A 20,717-nucleotide genomic window follows, 5' to 3' on the forward strand; every position below is an offset into this window, starting at 1 on the left:
AGGCCTACACAAGCTAACAGGCCAGGTCAGACCCAATATTTTTTACCCAAGTCTTGCTTATTTAAACCAACGTCTAACATAACCTAGCCTATTTACCCTCAGTTCACACTTCTATTCAAGTCTTGATTTAAAAGAATTTGCTGAAGCTTTTGTAAGCACCCCAAGTACCTTTAGGACATGTTTAGGGTGATTTAAAAGAATTGGTACTACAAGTTTATACTATACTTTATGACATTCTTAATTATTTGGTGTGATCATTGTATAATATAAATTTATAAAATAGAATCTCTTAATACATTAAAATGATGTATAATTTAATCAAGCCTATAAAAATGAGATTAGACCTGATAAGAGATTGATTAGACCTAATAAGAGATTGATGTATTAGGTTAACGCCTTTCCATCTTTCTCTTCCCTATTATAATCTTTCTATCCATTTTCTTCTTTTTTCCTAGAGTAAATACCCATTTTCGTCCCTGGCAATTTTCACGAGGAACATTTTAGTCCCGAACAATAAAAAAAGGCTCATTTTAGTCCCTAATATTTAAAAAAAATGCCATGTTTGTCCTTCCGTTAGTTGGCATCTGACGGCCCAACTAACGGAGCACACGTGAACCGTTACTTTGCTAAGTCACCGTTAAGTATGCCAGCGTGGAAGTAATACGACGTCGTTTTGAACATGCCTTATGTCTTCTTGGAGTTTTGGACAGCTGACCCTAGCATCGAAGGCCCTAATTGGTCCCTGAAAAATTTATCGAGGCCCTATTTGGTCCTTAACACTAAAAAAATGGACATGAACACAGAAGTTTATAGAGCCTTTTGCAACAAACCACCAACCAAAAACTTTTCTCTATCTGCATGCACCTCAAGCTGCATTAATGTTTTTTTCCCCAACTCTTTCTTCAATCAACATAGTTTTCTGTAAGTGAATTTTTCCCCCATGTCAAAAGAAAATGAGCAATTTTCCACAGAGATTATGCAAAGGGGTGTTGAGAACTATGACCCAAATTCAGGAACTCTTGATTTCTCAGTTAAAGTACGGCCTAAACTGCCAGATTTCCTTAGTTCAGTTAACCTAAAATATGTGAAATTGTAACACCTCGTGTATACCCGGTTTGTTAACATGTCATCGTATTAAGCCACGCTTAATTAAAAATGCGAAATATCTTTTTCTTATCAATTATGACGTCATTAAACTTAGCCAAGTTGATTACTTAATCATTTTCATAAAAACATCGCCTGCATGTAAATTGCAAAAGACAGCTAACTGAAATACCTCAACAGATAAATGAGTGAGTATCTAAGTCACAGATCTACAACACGTAATCCGGACAATATCCTGATATATTAATACAACTCAAAACTAAAAGCATAAAGTCAAGTCAATGTGGCATGGACAATCTCCGTGCTCACCTAATAGACAACATAATCAACAGAGATTCAACAATAGCATCATAATACTCCATAAAAGGAAGCTAAAGGCATAAAAACAACAAACATAATCCAACATCCAAACATAATCATCATAAGCAGAAATATCAGCTAAGCTCCGGCCTCCTACCGCTAGAAGTCTCAACCCCTGGGTTACCTGAACCTGAAATAAGCGCTCCAAACGTGGGGTGAGATCTCTAAATAGAAATCTCAGTAAGACAAGGGATCCTCAAGGATCTTCCACCCCAAACTCACTTACATGTGCAATATAAGTTCAAAAAGCAGTTAAACAGTATAAGTTCCAAAACAGTGCAATACAACAGATAATCATGTCATGTGTGTTATAACTAATCTACTGGCTAGAAAAATGCAGGATTTATATACGTCTATTACCCACATTAGTGAAAGACGCCACTTGTACCCACCCACAGTGTCATCGTATTGTATGACGCCACATACTCAGGCTTACCGTCTAAGTGGAACAACACATACATATTATAAGCAATTTCACATCAAGCTCAACAACATTTTCAATTATCAAAGCATGTAAACACACCATGCATATAAACCATTCCCCCATGGGGTATGTGGAACCACACAATGGCTAAACCGAGGACACGAAAGCTTACCTTGCAAGCTAACTATCGAAGCCAAGAGTCCAACCAAGCTCAAAGCCCACACACAGCAAAATCACAATATGTTTTAACAATATTCAAACATACAAGCATATGACATAAAGACAACGTCTTTCCTTTACGTTTCATGTCTTTAGGCTTCTCACAAAGCCACAAGCCTTTAATCACTTTGGTTCTGACTTAGATTAATTATTATAGAAGTCCACATGAGCCAATCATGGGTCCACTAACCCAAAATAGCATTCTGTATGAACAGTACCGCTGCTGTTCTCGGAAACCCAGAATATCCGGATATTTGTCGGGGACATATCCGGATATCCGGATATGCATATCCGGATATCCATATTTGGATATCACAAGACCCCATATCCATATACCAATATCCGGATATCATATCCGAATATTTCGTGACAGAATGCAGTTTTGCATTTCGCGAGATATCCTTCCTAAAGGTGGTTCTTTTCACGATTACAGAAGCTTAAACATACATTTCTAGGTGTGCTTAACCTTACCCAACCTCAAGTTATTAAATTTAGCTTATTACATGCATCAAGGCTTCGTTTTTAACTAAGGAAACACATGGTCAAGGTTGGTGACACTTACCCAAGATTCAAACAGAGTAACAATGGCTCATGGAGCTCACCAATCAGCCCCCAAGGTTCTGTTTCCACAAGGGCACGAAGAAGACAAGTAAGCAAGGATCTTTCTCACCAAAAGGTGGCTCCTTGAAGCTCAACAAGTAAGGAACAATGGCTTCCCAACACTCAAACCAACAAGTCAGCCACAAACTCTCACTCACAGAAGCTATAAGTTCAGAAATAGAGGGTATCACTCACTCCCAATGCTATTTCACTCTCCCTCAAAGTGCTTTGATGATGGTTCCAAGAAGAGAATGACCTCTTGGCTCACAAAGAAAGGGAAGAAGGCAATGGAATAATGCACAAGCTAACCAGCCACCAAAGAGTTACGAATTCTAAGTGTATGGCCTAGGGTTTTGGGCAAAAAATGCATATATATAGAGGTTTAAATCTTAATCACACTGTATTAGCGCTAATTGCTATGCTTAGCATTTTAATCCTAAACTTAGGATTCTGAACCTACTCATTTTTCTCAGATTTGTCATATTTTTATTTTAGAGTAAATACCATTTTTAGTCTCTAACAAAAAACTTGGTCCCCACTTTAGTCCCTTACAAAAATAAATTAGTCAGTTAGTCCTTAACAAATTCAAAGTGGACCCATCTAGTTGAAATCGTGGTCCCTCACAAATTCAAAAAAGACCCATATTGTCCCTCAAAAGGACTAAAATGGGTCCACCTTGAATTTGTTAGGGACTAACTGACTAATTTATTTTTGTAAGGGACTAAAGTGGGGACCGTGTTTTTTGTTAGGGATCAAAAAGGGTCTTTACTCTTTATTTTATTTTTCGCAGCACCCTTCCGGTACGCGCTTTTACATAGCCAGTATCAGTTATTTCACCAGTTCTCATTATTTTAACTTGAAACTTGAAATCACAGTCCTATATATTATTCTAGGAATATTCATGCACTTATAATAATTTTCCGGTATACTTCATCGGTATGCATTTATACCGAGTAGCAGAACCGGTATCTGCACTTTTCGTCAGAAAAGCGACTATCAGCATTATTAATTACTTTCCAAAATTATTTAAGCCTTCTCATAATTATTAGGGTCAATTATGGAATTATTTCCTAATTTCTCATAATTAACGGTGCAGGTTCTTACATTCACCCCACCTTTTTAGGATTTTGTCCTCAAAATCAGAAACATACATGTCTCGGAAGTCGGGATACTGCCGGAGAAGCTCGTCCTCTCGCTCCCAAGTACACTCCTCAGGAGTTCTTCCAGTCCATTGCACTTTGACTATCGGAATGATCTTGCTCCTCAGCTTTTTCTCGCCACGATAGATAATCTTGAGTGGCCCGACAGGAGTTTTCAAGTTCTCCCGAACTTTCACATCAGCCGATTGCACCAAGTGCGAAGGATCTGCTATGTACTTCCGAAGCTGAGACACGTGAAACACGTCGTGGATGTTGGCCAAGTTCGGAGGCAAGGCAAGGCGGTAGGCAACTGGTCCTACTCTACCAAGGATCTGGTATGACCCAATGAATCTCGGGCTCAACTTCCTCACTCCGAGGGCCCGACCAACACCGGTGACAGGCAAAAGTATAACAAACACGTGCTCACCCTCACTGAACTCCAGTGGACGATGCTTGACATCGTAGTAGCTCTTCTGGCGATTTTGCGCATGCTTCAGCTTTTCTCTGATCATCTGGATCTGCTGGGTAGTATCTTGGACAAAGTCCAAGCCAAACAACTCCTTATCTCCAACCTCAGACTAGCAGGTAGGAGTCTGACACCTCCTACCATACAACACCTCGTAGGGTTCCATGCCCAAGCTAGCATGGAAACTGTTGTTATACGAAAACTCCACCAATGGCAGGTACCTATCCCATGCTGAACCCTGCTCCAAAGTGCAAGCCCTCAGCATGTCCTCCAAGGTCTGGATGGTCCGCTCGGTCTGAGGGTGATAGGATGTACTCAATCTCAAATGAGTACCGAAAGCTCCCTGCAGCGCCTCCCAGAATCGAGATGTGAACTTCGGGTCCCTATCACACTGATGATACTCTTAGGCTCACAATCTCGTGAACATACAGTCTGGTCAACTGCTCGGTAGAGAAGCTCACCTTCACTGGAAGAAAATGGGCAGACTTTGTCAGTCTGTCCACAATGACCCAGATAGAGTCGCAGCCAACCTGAGTCTTCGGCAAACCCACCACGAAGTCCATGGAAATGCTCTCCCATTTTCATTACGGAATCTCTAGAGGTTGAAGCTTACCAGACGGCCTCTGGTGTTCTATCTTCACCTTCTGGCAAATCAAACACTTGGACACATACGCCGCTATGTCATTCTTCATGCTCGGCCACCAGAAATTCCTCTTCAAGTCCTGATACATCTTTGTAGCACCAGGTTGAACAGTGAATTGGCCCTTATGGGCCTCTGCCATAACCTCTTCGGTCAAAGGACCTCGAGGAACCACAATCCTCTTCTGGAACAACAAAAGTCCATCCTTATTGCAAGACACACCGTCTTGGTTCTTCACGTAGTCCAGGCACTCTCTCTGCACTTACGCATCTTGGATCTTCTCCATAAGCTCATTCTTGACTCTCACAGTCTCCATCTCGAGGAGTGCACCCCCAAACAAGGAAGTCACCGTCAGATCTTGAAACTTCTCAATCACATCAAAGTCACCTATCGACAAACTGGATAGACTCACAGATTTCTGACTCAGAGCATCAGCTACCACATTGGCCTTGCCAGGATGGTACTTCAACTCAAAGTCGTAGTCCTTCATAAACTCCATCTATCTCTTTTGCCTCGTGTTCAGCTCCTTCTGATCAAACAAGTACTTCAAACTGTTGTGGTCACTGAACACAGCAAACTGCATACCAAAGAGATAATGCCTCCAAATCTTGAAGGCAAACACAATCGCAGCCAACTCCAAATCATGAGTCGGGTGGTTCTCCTCATGAGGCTTCAACTGCCTCGAAGCACAAGCAACAACTCTACCGGTCTACATCAAAATACAGCCCAGCCCCTTTCCAGTAGCATCGCAGTAAAGCTCAAATTTCTCATCAGGATCAAGAAGGATCAACACAGGTGCGGTAGTCAATCTCTCCTTCAACTCCTAAAAGCATTCCTCACACTCGTAAGTCCACACAAACGGAGTCTCCTTCCGGGTAAGGCGAGTAAATGGTAGAACCATCGTGGAGAATCCTTTAATGAACCTCAGGTAGTAACCTTCCAAACCCAAGAAACTCCTCACTTCAGTAACCGTCTTGGGCCTCTCCCAATCCAACACAGCTTCAATCTTGTTGGGATCCACTGCAACTCCCTCAGCAGATGCCCAAGAAACTTCACAGACTTGAGCCAAAACTTACACTTTGAAAGCTTAGCGTAAAGCTTTTTCTCCTTCAACACTTGCAACACAATCCTCAAGTTCTCAGTATGCTCTTCCTCCGTCTTGGAGTAAATCAAGATGTCGTCAATGAAGACGATCACAAACTTATCCAGGTACGACTGGAAAATCCTGTTCATATAATCCATGAACACTGCGGGTGCATTCGTGAGTCCAAAAAGAATCACCAAATACTCAAAGTGACCGTATCTCGAATGAAATGCGGTCTTGGGGACATCCTCCGTCTTCACCCGAATCTGATGGTATCCGGACCAGCGATCAATCTTCGAAAACACATAAGCACCCCTGAGCTGATCTAACAAATCATTAATACGCGGAAGAGGATACTTGTTCTTGATTGTCACCTTGTTCAGCTGCCTGTAGTCGGTGCACAATCGCATTGTCCCATCCTTCTTCTTCACAAAGATGACCGGTGCTCCCCAAGGAGACACATTCGGTCGGATGAAATCTTTCGCTGAAAGATCCTCAATATGCCTTTTTAGCTCCGCCAACTCAGGTGGCGACATCCGGTATAGAGCCAAAGAAATATGCCTCACACCAGGCAACAAATCTATGGAGAAAATCTCCCTCTGTGGCGGAAACTCAGGAATTTCCTTAGGAAACACTTCGAAGAATTCCCTCACCACAGGAATGCCAGTGATATCCTCCTGTGTCCCACTCACCAAACCTCCCAACATGACATAGCCAAATGTCCATGCTCTCAAGGCTCTCCTAGCCTGCAGCAATGAAATATATGGCGAGGAACTGGCTGTGGAGTCACACAGAGACATCACCACTCGCTTGGCACAACAGTCAATCATCACACAATTTCTGGACAACCAATCCATGCCCAGAATAATTTCCAGATTAGCCATCGGCAATCCAACCAGATCTACCAAGTAGTCATGGTCATCCCACTGAAACACGACATCTCGATGAACAGTGGTAGAATCACACTTTTCTCCGGTGGCGGTGGTCACCCGCAACGATGGAGAAAGCACATACATGGGCAACTCAAGCCCCACAACAATGGGGGTAGCAATGAAGAAATGCGTAGCCCTGGAGTCAAACAATACATCAACAAAAGATCCACCAGTGGAAACAGTACCTCTGACAAGGTTCGGAGCTCGGTCCGACTGCTGACGATCCAAGGTATACACACACCCAGTAGCAGGTGGCACTGCAGGTGCCGTTGTAGGCGGAAAGGGGAACCATCTGAAGTGGAACTGCATGAACTGCAGCCGCTCTCGCCGTCAACGACGGACAATCTCGGGAGTAGTGGCCCTCCTTGCCACAGTGAAAATAGATGCCTGTAGCACAACGTCCTGCATGCTCCTTACCGCACCCCGAACACCTAGGAGTGGAAGGAGGCCTAGCAAAACCTCACTGCTGCGAAGAAGTCCTCTTGAACTGGCCAGGCGCCTGCCTAGCCGCAAACTGCTTTCCTTTGCCCTTTCAAGCAAACTTCCTGTCTTTCCAGGAAGTGGAACTACTCGTTCCCTTCATCTCAGAATTCTTGGCCCTCTTGACCTTACTCGTAATACAGACATCCTCGATGTCCCAAAACTGCTGCACAAGTGTCCCAAAATCTCTCGAAGCCGCTCCAGCAAGGTGATCAGCTATCTCCTCGTTAAGTTCCTTACGGAACTTAGCAGCCAAGAATATCGAAGTAGGCATAGCCATCTGAAAGTGTGCAAACTTCACCAGCTTATTAAACTTTGCCACGTACTCATCAACAGACAACGAGCCTTGCACCAACCTGTCGAACTCCCCCTGCTTCCTCTCCTGCGCATCATAAGGAAAGTACCGACCCAGAAAGCAATCTTTGAAGAACGGCCATGTCATAACATGACCCTGCATCTCAAAAGCATGAGAGGTGTTCATCCACCACTCGTGTGCATCGCCCTCCAGCATATACGTCGCAAACATCAGCTTTTGCGGATCAGTACACGTCGCAAACACTATGACTCTGAACAAGTTACACAAAGAATGAGTTGATCAGGCCCACACAATGTGGTCACACATGCATTATCATAGTAAAACCCTCTCAGAGGAAACACATAAGACAGACTCGCAACAAAACAATCCTAGTTATTGCAATACATACAGGTTTTTTCCTATAAAGTACTCTGATACCATAAAATGTAACACCCCGTGTATACCCGATTTGTTAACATGTCATCGTATCAAGCCACGCTTAATTAAAAATGCGGAATATCTAATTCTTTTCAATTATGACGTCATTAAACTTAACCAAGTTGATTACTTAATCATTTTCATAAAAACATCGCCTGTATGTAAATTGCAAAAGACAGCTAACTGAAATACCTCAATAGATAAATGAGTGAGTATCTAAGTCACGGATCTACAACACGTAGTCCAGAAAATATCCTGATACATTAATACAACTCAAAACTAAAAGCATAAAGTCAAGTCAATGTGGCATGGACAATCCCCATGCTCACCCAATAGACAACATAATCAACAGAGATTCAACAATAACATCATAATACTCTATAAAAGGAAGCTAAAGGCATAAAAACAACAAACGTAATCCAACATCCAAACATAATCATCATAAGCAGAAATATCAGCTAAGCTCCGACCTCCTACCGCTAGAGATCTCAACCCCTGGGTTACCTGAACCTGAAATAAGCCCCCCAAACGTGGGGTGAGATCTCTAAACCGAACTCTCAGTAAAACAAGGGGTCCTAAAGGATCTTCCACCCCAAGCTCACTTACAGTATAAGTTCAAAAAGCAGTTAAACAGTATAAGTTCCAAAACAGTGCAATACAGCAGAAAATCATATCATGTGTGTTATAACTAATCTACTAGCCAGAGAAATGCAAGATTTATATACGTCTATTACCCACATTAGTGCAAGACGTCACTTGCACCCACCCACAGTATCACCGTATTGTATGACGCCACATACTCAGGCTTACCGTCTAAGTGGAACAACACATACATATTATAAGCAATTTCACATCAAGCTCAACAGCATTTTCAATTAGCAAAGCATGTAAACACATCATGCATATAAACCATTCCCCCATGGGGTATGGTGGAACCACACAATGGCTAAACCGAGGACACGAAAGCTTACCTTGCAAGATAACTATACAAGCCAAGAGTCCAACCAAGCTTAAAGCCCACACACAACAGAATCACAAACTGTTTTGGACCAGTAATCATATCAATATTCAAACATACAAACATATGACATAAAGACAACGCCTTTCCTTTACGTTTCATGTCTTTAGGCTTCTCACAAAGTCACAAGCCTTTAATCACTTTGATTCTGACTTAGATTAATTATTACAGAAGTCCACATAAGCCAATCATGGGTCCACTAACCCAAAAATGCATTCTGTATGAACAGTACCGCTGTTGTTCTCGGAAACCCAGAATATCCGGATATTTGTCGGGGGCATATCCGGATATCCCATATCCGGATATCATATCCGGATATGCATATCCGGATATCCGTATGCGGATATCATAAGACCCCATATCCATATACCCATATCCGGATATCATATCCGAATATTTCGCGACAGAATGTAGTTCTGCATTTCGCGAGATATCCTTCCCAAAGGTGGTTCTTTTCACGATTACAGAAGCTTAAACATACATTTCTAGGTGTGTTTAACCTTACCCAACCTCAAGTTATTAACTTTAGCTTATTACATGCATCAAGGCTTCATTTTTAACTAAGGAAACACATGGTCAAGGTTGGTGACACTTACCCAAGACTCAAACAGAGTAACAATGGCTCATGGAGCTCACCAATCAGCCCCCAAGGTTCTGTTTCCACAAGGAGCAGAAATGTAGTGCTCCAGGAGCATTTTTGATCGGGTGGGACTGAAGATATAGAAAGAAAGAAAAAGTTGGAGAGAGAAAAAAGGAAGAAATAAAAATAAAAATTTAATACAAGTGTTGCATTCTTATTGGAAGGACCGCAAATACCGGGATCATAATAAATTTTTCTTTCCACTAGGGCACAAAAAGACAAGCAAGCAAAGATCTTTCTCACCAAAGGTGGCTCCTTGAAGCTCAACAAGCAAGGAACAATGGCTTCCCAACACTCAAACCAACAAGTCAGCCAAAAACTCTCACTCACAGAAGCTATAAATTCAGAAATGAAGGGTATTTCTCACTCCCAATGCTATTTCACTCTCCCTCAAGGTGCTTTGTGTAAGAACCCGCACCGTTAATTAAAGTATTTAATTAATTAATTATGCAAAAATAGAAAATGATTCCATAATTGACCCTAATAATTATTTATGAGGCTTAATTATTATAATAAGTGATTAAGAATGCTGAAAGTCATTTTTCGGAAGAAAAGTGCAGATACCAGTTCTGCAAGTCGGTATAAATGCGTGCCGAAAAAGTATCCCGAAAAATTAATGTAAGTGCATGATAATTACTAGAATAATATGTAGGACTTGTAAAACTAGTTTCAAGCCCAGATAATGAGAACTGGTGCTAGAAACCGGTACTGGCTTTGAAAAGCACGTACCAAATGACAGAAAGGTGCTCAGAAAATTATAAGAAAAATATGATAAATCTTAGAAAATTATGTAGTTTCATAATCCAAAGTTTGGGATTAAAATGCTAAGCATAGCAATTAAAGTTAATACTGTGTGTTTAAGTGTGTTTGGGCTATAAATACTCCCATTATGGGCACAAAACCCTAGGATCAGATTTCTATACGTGAGTTGGGGCTAACCATTTGTTGGTTACTGTTCCATTGACTTTCCCTTCCATTTCTTGAGCCAAGTTGTGATCTTTTGTGAGTTTCTTCACATTTCCACCTTGTAAACACTTGGGAGCAGCCTTGTGGGAGTGAAAAGAGGGTCTCTTCTGAGTCTTAGCCACTGTTTGAGTCAGTCTTGAGGGCTGAGTTTGGAGGTTGAGTAGTGGAAGCCTTGGTCTTGCCATTTGTGAACTCCAAGTGTCTATCTTTGTGGAGAAAAGAGCCATCTTGTTGTGCATTTTCGTGCACCTTCTTAGTCAGAATTGTGAGGAGCTGTGTTGAGCTCCAAGAGCATCTCCCTCTGCTGTTTTTGAGCTGTGGTATGATCACAACCTTTAACTTGAGTTTTAAGGCTTAAAAATGGTACCTTGATGCATCTAATGACTAAAAGATGATAACTTGTTGTTGGGTAATGTTGAACACGCCTAGAAATGTATGATTAGATGTTTAAAATCGGTAAAAAGGGAACCTTTTAGGGATATCTTCACGAAAATGCAGAAACTGCATTCTGTCGTGAAATATCCGGATATTTGTCGAACAGATATCGGGATATTTGATATCCGGATATGTGGTTTTGGGATATCCGGATATTGGATATCCGGTTATGTGAATCTGTATATCCGGATATTGCATATTCGGATATGGACAGTGAGATATCCAGATATTGCATATCCGGATATGGTCCCGAGGAATATCTGGATATTCTGGGATTTCGCAGAACAGTAGTTGTGTTGTGCATACAGTAGGCTATTGGGGGTTTGTAGACCCTAGATTGATGAAGTTGAACTTCTGTTTTTAATGGATTAAGCCAGAATCATGGGATTAAGGGCTTGTGGCTTTGTTAGAAGCTTTAAGATTTGAAAACGTAATGAGAAGGCGTTGTTTTTAATTTGTATGCATGTGGTACATGTTTATTGATTTATATTTGGTCCATATCAGATTGTGATCTGCTGTGATTGGACTTTGAGCTTGTGGCATTGGATAGCTGGCTTAGAGGTAAGCTTTCGTGTCCTCGGTTTAGCCATGTTGTGGTTCCACCATGTCCCATGGGGATATGGTATATGCATGCTGTGTTACATGCTTTTGATGTTTTGGAAATGCTGTTGAGCTATTATATGTTAGTGCCTTGCTGATATACATGGAGGTGTTCCACCTTTACGGTAAGCCTGAGTATGTAGAACATAAAAGAGGGTGAGACTGTGGGTGAGGTGCAAGCGGTGTTCCTTGTACTACATGTAGGGAATAGACGTATTCCTACATTTCTCTGACCAGTAGATAGTGATTACACGCATGCTATAGATATCTGTTGCACTACATAGTTTTGGAACTGATAATGATATATATGCTTTTTGAACTTATATTGCACATGTAAGTGAGCTTGGGGTGGAAGATCCTTGAGGACCCCTTGTCTTACTGAGATTTCTAGTTTAGAGATCTCACCCCACGTTTGGGGAATGCTTATTTCAGGGTCAGGTAATGTTGAGACCTCAGGCGGCAGGAGGCCGGAGCTGAGTTAGATAGCTGTTATATTATGCTGACATGATTGGATGCTGGATTTGCATGCTGCTTTTATGCTTATAGCTTCAGTTTATGTTTTGGAGTTTGATGTTGAGACTTGTTGTTTACTATGTTTATTTGGTGAGCATGGGGATTGTCCATGACACATAGTATTATTATGTCTTGATTTTGTCTTGAGTCTTTTGGAGTTGTAATAATGTATCAGGATATTGTCTGGATTACTTGATGTAATGCCGTGATTTAGATACACACTTTGTCTATATATTGAGGTATTTCAGTAGATGTCTTATTGCAATTTACATACAGGCGATATTTTATGAAATTGATTAAGTAATCAAGTTGATAATTGATAATGACGTCATAATTGAGAAGAAAAAGAATATTCCGCATTTTTAATTAAGCCCCGCTTAATACGATGTAATGTTAATATTCCGAGTATACACAGGGTGTTACACTTTGATGATGGTTCCAAGAAGAGAATGGCCTCTTGGCTCACAAAGAAAGGGAAGAAGGCAATGGAATAGTGCACAAGCTGACCAGCCACCAAAGAGTCACGTATTCTAAGTGTATGGTCTAGGGTTTTGGGCCAAAAATGCATATATATAAAGGTTTAAGTCTTAATCGCACTGTATTAGCGCTAATTGCTACGCTTAGCATTTTAATCCCAAACTTAGGATTTTGAGCCTACTCATTTTTCTCAGATTTTTCATATTTTTATTTTATTTTTTGCAGCACCCTTCCGGTGCGCGCTTTTACATAGCCAGTATCAGTTCTGTCACCAGTTCTCATTATTTTGACTTGAAACTTGAAATCACAGTCCTATATATTATTCTAGGAATATTCATGCACTTATAATAATTTTCTGGGATACTTCATCGGTACGCATTTATACCGAGTAGCAGAACCGGTATCTGCACTTTTCATCAGAAAAGCGACTATCAACATTATTAATTACTTTCCAAAATTATTTAAGCCTTCTCATAATTATTAGGGTCAATTATGGAATTATTTCCTAATTTCTCATAATTAATTAATTAACTTCCTTAATTAACGATGCAGGTTCTTACAGGTTACGGCTACCTCATTAGCCATCGTTTGTACTTGTTGCTGGCACCACCTCTTCTTGCAACCTTGATTGCTCATATTGGAAATTTCACTTGGAAAGATCTCTATGACAAACATGATCTCACTGACCTCACATAGGTGATGAGACCTACATGCCAAAAGGATTTTTTCGCCCTGGTTACAGAACCTCTCTGAAAGATGGTCGACAAGAGGTATCCATGGTGATGTTTGGGGCAATTAAGGACCTTCTTGCTGTCACAAAAGTAAAACCAAAGGATATAAGAATCTTGGTAGTAAACTGTGGAATATTAAACACCACCCTATCACTCTCATCAATGCTAATAAACCATTTCAAGCTTTGGCATGACATACATAGCTTTAACCTTGGTGGGATGGGTTGTGCTGCTGGAATCACATCCATTGATCTAGCTAAAGACTTCTTGGATGCATATTCAAGCACTTATGCACTTGTAGTGAGCACAGAAGCTATGAGCCATTCATAGTACAATGGCAATGATATTGACATGCTGCTTCCCAATTGCTTCTTTAGAATGGGTGCGACGACAATTATGTTTTCAAATTTCCGCTTAGATAGATGGCGAGAAAAGTTTGTGCTAGTATATGGATGTCCTAGAGACAATCTTTTAATTAGATTAGGACATATGTGGACCTTTGTATTGTCGCAAATAAATAAAAGCACTATTTATCCTGTTTCATATTTTGTCTCAATATTACTGTTAATATTTTATGAGTAACTGGATAAACCCTTTGGGATAAAATAGGTATCTCTTGAGTATCTGTGATGAGATTACGATCATGAGGATTCAAGGATACTGGATATTTATTCCTAATTTTATGTTCCTAGTCTAGAGACACTGAGAATGGGGATCAGCGATCTCGGGTAAGACTAGCACGACTTATCTACTTGTGTTCGGATGCAAGGTAAAGACCTCATGAGCTACAGATATGGAGATGTCTTAGATAAAGTCGTGGGTGGATCTATAAGGGTATAGCTCGCACTGAACAGACCCACAAAAGAGACTCTATGAGGAAATCTCACAGAGAGTATCATTAGAGTAGTCTCTTTATATTTGGGTATGTCTTTCCTTAGACCAGAAGTTATTACCTAGACTATGTTCTAGAAGGCATGCTTTGACTATATACCTCGTCTGCCTGAAACATGGAGACTCATAGGTATACTGTTGGGCTTGTCCTGAAAGAGCACAGGGCTAGGGTGATAAGCTGAAGGAATTCGTCAAATCTCTGTGAGAGATTACGTTATCTGTAAACTGGAGAAATCGGGATGACATTTACAGGGACTCGGGAATCTATGCATAGTAAAAGAGATCATGAGATGATCTGCCTTTAGAGTCAGTAAATTGAAGATTCCCTATTTCGAATAAAGCTTACCCTAAACCGCAAGGGTTGATACGTTTCCTTACCCTAAACCGCTGGCTTATGTCAAAGCGTTGGCATCAGACAAGCTTAGTGCTGAGAGTACTAAATGTCTATTTGTGGGGTATCCCAAGGTTCTAAGGGATACTACTTTTACTCCAAGAATGAACACGAGGCGTTTGTGTCCAGGAATGCTGAGTTCCTTGAGAAGGATTTGATCTCTCAAGGAGCCAGTGGGAGTAAGATTGATCTTGAAAAAGTACAAGAACCACAAGAACAGATTGAGGAACCCGAGTCTGCTCCGCAGGCGACGTTCTCCAATGGAGAAGTAAACACACAACTCCGTAGATGTACGAGGGTCATCCATCCACCTGAGAGGTATGGGTTTGTGATTGAGAATCAGTAAACCGTCGAGGATGATGAACCAAGTAACTACGAAGAGGCAGTCAAGGACGTTGACTCTTCTAGATGGCTCGAAGCCATGGAATCTGAAATGGATTCGACGTATCAAAACAAGGTATGGACCTTGGTTCCTAAACCACAAGGAATAGTTTCTATCGGTAACAAATGGGTCGTTAAAAGAAAGACTGATGCAGATGGCAACATTCAGACCTACAAAGCTAGGTTGGTGGCGAAAGGGTATCGTCAAAGACAAGGAGTTGAATATGGTGAGACTTTCTCACCGGTTGCCATGGTCAAATCTATTAGGATCATGCTTGCAATAGTAGCAGGCATCAAGGAGTTGGAATATTCGTTTTGATGAAATCGTTAAGAGTAACGGTTTTATCAAGAACGAGGATGAACCTTGTGTTTAAAAGAAGGTTAGTGGGAGTAATGTCGTCTTCCTAGTACTTTATGTAGATGACATATTGTTAATAGGAAATGACATCCCCACATTACAAACAACGAAAGAGTGGCTTTCAAAAAGCTTCACCATGAAGGATGTGGGAGAGGCGGCCTTTATACTTGGTATAAAAATCTATAGAGATAGATCAAACAGGCTGCTGGGTTTATCTCAATCCACATATATTGACAAGATGCTAAAGAGGTTTAGCATGGAAGGGTCGAAAATGGGTTTTCTTCCAGTCAGTCATAGGGTACATCTTTCAAAGGCCATGTGTCCTAAGTCACAGGCTGAGAAGGATCGCATGAGTGGAATTCCATACGCTTCGGCTATTGGATCCATCATGTATGCCATGATATGTACGATACCAGATATCTCATATGCTTTAAGCATTACGAGCAGATACCAGTCGGACCCTGGAGAGGGTCATTGGACGGCAGTCAAGACCATCCTTAAGTACTTAAGAAGAACTAAGGATGCATTTCTGGTCTATGGTGGGGTTGATGAGCTTTCAGTGAAAGGGTTCACTGTTGCCAGCTTTCAGAGTGACAAAGATGACTATAAGTCACAATTAGTGTTCGTGTTCACCTTAAATGGTGGGGCAATATCTTGGAAGAGTTCCAAGCAGGAGACAACAGCAGATTCAATGACAGAAGCTGAATACATAGCTGCTTCAGAAGAAGCTAAGGAGGCCGTGTGGATCAAGAAGTTCATATCTGAACTAAGGGTGGTTCCAAGCGTAGATGAGCCCATACAGTAGCTTTATGAAAGCACTGGAGCCATTGCGCAGTCAAAGGAACCTAGGTCTCATCAAAGATCTAAACACTTGCTCCGCAGATATCACCTGATTAGAGTAATCATTGATAGGATGGATGTAAAGATGGATTATGTTCCCACAGATGATAACCTAGCCGATTCCCTGACAAAGGCTGTTTCTCAGAGAAAACATGATAGTCATTATGAGGCTTTGGGTATACGACTTAGGTCTGATTGGCTCTAGGCCAAGTGGGAGCTTGTTAGTATATGGATGTCCTAGAGACAATCTTTTAATTAGATTAGGACATATGTGAACCTTTGTATTGTCGCAAATAAATAAAAGCACTATTTATCCTGTTTCATATTTTGTCTCAATATTACTGTTAATATTTTATATGAGTAACTCGATAAACACCTTGGGATAAAATAGGTATCTCTTGAGTATCTGTGATGAGATCACGATCATGAGGATTCAAGGATACTGGATATTTATTCCTAATTTTATGTTCCTAATCTAGAGACACTAAGAATGGGGATCGGCGATCTTGGGTAAGACTAGCACGACTTATCTACTTGTATTCGGATACAAGGTAAAGACCTCATAAGCTACAGATATGGAGATGCCTTAGCTAAAGTCGTGGGTGGATCTATAAGGGTATAGCTCGCACTGAACAGACCCACAAAAGAGACTCTATGAGGAAATCTCACAGAGAGTATCATTAGAGTAGTCTCTTTATATTTGGGTATGTCTTTCCTTAGACCAGAAGTTATTACCTAGACTGTGTTCTCGAAGGCATGCTTTGACTGTATACCTAGTTTGCCTGAAACATGGAGACTCATAGGTATACTGTTGGGCTTGTCCTAAAAGAGCACAGGGCTAGGGTGATAAGCTGAAGGAATTCGTCAAATCTCTGTGAGAGATTAGGTTATCTGTAAACCGGAGAAATCGGGATGACATTTACAGGGACTCGGGAATCTATGCAAAGTAAAAGAGATCATGAGATGATATGCCTTTAGAGTCAGTAAATTGAAGATTCCCTATTTCGAATAAAGCTTACCCTAAACCGCAAGAGTTGATACGTTTCCTTACCCTAGTTTTTATGGGAAGGTAACCGAGACGAAATGAAATATATACGACAACCAAGTATGTGCAATAGGATGATTATGTCATTAACCTAACTAGCTCTGGGGCAACAAAGCATTGCTAGTGCTCTGTGTTGTCATTAGATGGGTTGTGGGCTTATTGGGCCCAAGCCCATTTATGTCAGTGGCTATGTTAGGCCTAATGGGTCACACACTAACACCTTATTGTCATGACAATATAGCATTAAGGGTATTGGGCCTAATAATGGTTATTAGCCCAAGAAGAAGTTTGGAAGCCCACCAAAATGGAAAAAGGGCGCATGGTTAGTTAATGGGCTTGGATGGTCCAAGACATTACTAATTAATTTAATTAGTTAAATTAATTATCAAATGTTTAAAGTTTGAATTTTGAAATTTGAATTTTGAATTTTGAATTTTGAATTTGAATTTTGAAATTTGAATTTTGAATTTTGAATTTTGAATTTGAAATTTGAAATTTGAAATTTGAAATTTGAAATTTGAAATTTTGAATTTTGAATTTTGAATTTTGAATTTTGAATTTGAAATTTGAATTTGAATTTGGAATTTGAATTTGAATTTAAAATTTAAATATTTGAATGTTTGAATTCAAATGTTTGAATTCGAATTTGAATTGGCTATGAAAAGTTGTTTCATAACAAAAGGATAAGATAAGATCTTGTTGGAACAAATCCCAAATATCAAGAGGAGATCTTTGAGAATCTTCTAGTGAGGATATGGGGCGCTGATTTTGGCATTTGATGATGGTCATATGATCAACCAAATGAGCTCCAGTCAGATTTGGTTTGTTGAGAGAACAAGTGAGACAGTTGGTTCAAGTTTGAATGCATCTGCTAAACGTATCTGGACTGTTATGAGGCCAAATGGGGTGCACCATATGGCTGGCCATATGATGGTTGTTGAGTCAGATTCTTGTTGAGATATTCACTTGATATCATGAGGATGTGAGAGGAGGTTGTTGACAAGATTTGAATTTTGCAACAACTCCACTCATCCCCCCTAGTGTGCGCTACATAGGGCTTTATTTAAGTGAAGAAAATATGATTTTAATTAACTCATTCTCTCATCTTCTTGTGGGTTCCTTTTGTCAGGTTTTTCTTAAGAGAGTTTTGAAATAACCTAGCCTTTTTCAAAGTAAAACCATGCGCCACTTTTGTGTCTATTCTTGCTGAATATTCACTCTTCTAAACACCTTGACATAGCCTCCTCCTTCACACATTGGGCGTATAGCTTGCCTCCATTGGTGTTTTCGTTGGTGGCCTTGAAGAAGAGTTCTTTCGTCTTGAGAAAGGGTGGTGTGGATCAACATTAGAGGGCTTGCATCTTCAAGCCTCATCTTGATCATCCTCAAGTTTTGGAAAGCAAACAAGGTAACATCCATGCCCTAAAGCATGTTTCTTAATATGGTATGTGTTATTCCGCTCGAAAAATTTTGTTTTTCCCTCTCACATGCGTCGACCTTCAAGGTCAGTTTCTTTCAGTTTGAACTCAAACAGGTACCTCTTCATAACATCTTTACTCTTGTATAACTTGCAATGATAACAATGTTATTATCTCTATCTTATTGCTTTTGAGATATAGTCAATGCATGTTGCAGCTTGTTCGAACTCACAAAGGAATGGACAGTAGAAGCTACAAAAGCATACATCAAAGGAAAGATAGTGAAGGGAGGAAGGGACTTTCTGTAAGAAAAGATGTCAGGTTGGAGGCCATGCATTAAAGGCCAATATTACCACATTAGGTCCACTAGTCTTACCAGTTTCAGAACAGCTTCACTTCTTCACCAATTTGCTCTTCAAGAAAAAGAAAACAAAGCCATACATTCTGGATTACAAGCTGGCTTTTGAGCAGGTATGCATTCTGGCAACAAGTAAGAAAGTGTTGGATGAGATTCAGAAGAATTTGGAGCTCACAGAGGAGTACATGGAAGCATCAAGGAAGACATTGGAACGATTTGGCAACACATCTAGCAGCAGCATCTGGTACGAACTGGCATACCTTGAGTTTAACTCAAGGATCAAGAGGGGAAATAGGGTTTGTCATATAGCTTTTGGTGCTGGGTTCATGTGTAACAGTGTTGTTTGGAAGGCCCTCAGGAATGTTGGGAGACCCAAGCAGAGTCCTTGGATTGAGGATGAGTGCTGCACCACCTAGCTAGCAAAGAACCTTTTAGGGATCCTACATTTCTGTAACAGCCCGTTGTACACCGGTATTGTTAACATTAATTATGATATTAAGCGCAGTTACAATCCCAACAATTTATTTATGAAAATGAGAGTAAACTTTTTCCATTTATTACGCGAGCATGTAAAACAATAAAAAGCGTAATGATTAAAAGCTGTGACCATAACTGTAAACTCTTCACGAAATACATATTTGGAATACTTTTATAACTTATGTTACTTACTAGAAGTCACTAAGGGGTTCCAATAAACCCACTTAGCCAATTTCTCACTTTTACGTTTTCTACTTATCCGAATGTGGTTCGGTCTCTGAATTTCTGCGGAGAATCCGCAATATATGAACCTCTAATATTTTGATATATTATTCTAAACTTAATTAAATTTCAAGGAAGCTATCACACGAGTTATTTCGATCTCGTTTGCTCCGGATATAGCCGTTTGAAGTTGGACAAGCAAAACTGTCAGCCAACCCCAAAACAGCTCCAAACATCCCTCACTCCACGAATTACTGCAGAAAATCCACTCAACCAATTGCTCTCAAGTTTTTATACCATAAAATAGACACCTCAATATTCAATTTGATATATCATACACCTAATTTGACCAAGAAACAAAGCAAGAATAAATTTCCCAAAACCGGTCCAGAACTACCACATGTGCAGTGAGCAAATGGGTACTCTTCACTCTCTGCCTCCTATAGGACAACTCTCAACCCAGAAGTTTACCAATTTTTACCACAAGATAGAGGACATCTCAACCTTAAAAATGGCGTATGGCGCGTCCCTATCAGACCTTTTTAGAGAGATATGTCAATTTCTAGAAATTTTGCCAGAGTTTCCTTTGTTTTTACTAAAATCCCCAAGTTTGCTAATGTGATCTAGGACCTCAAATGTACCTAATAATCATTGGGTGGCACACACAAGGACCAACAATGCCTTGGGGCACTTACAACCCATCACAATTTATTTTACTTAAATAATACTTATCACATTGCTTTCTTTATTAATACTTAATATGTTTCAATCATGA

At 40.4% G+C, this 20,717-nt stretch overlaps 1 pseudogene; it reads left to right on the plus strand.

The window, feature by feature from the left end:
* Positions 1–13,540: 13,540 nt before the first annotated feature.
* Positions 13,541–19,659, plus strand: LOC133290612 (3-ketoacyl-CoA synthase 15-like; annotated as a pseudogene).
* The last annotated feature ends 1,058 nt before the right edge of the window (positions 19,660–20,717 follow it).

Source organism: Gastrolobium bilobum, unplaced genomic scaffold (assembly GCF_033153095.1).
Source record: "Gastrolobium bilobum isolate Gb01-03AN ecotype WA unplaced genomic scaffold, APGP_CSIRO_Gbil_v1 utg20732, whole genome shotgun sequence".
Taxonomy (NCBI): Eukaryota; Viridiplantae; Streptophyta; class Magnoliopsida; order Fabales; family Fabaceae; genus Gastrolobium; species Gastrolobium bilobum.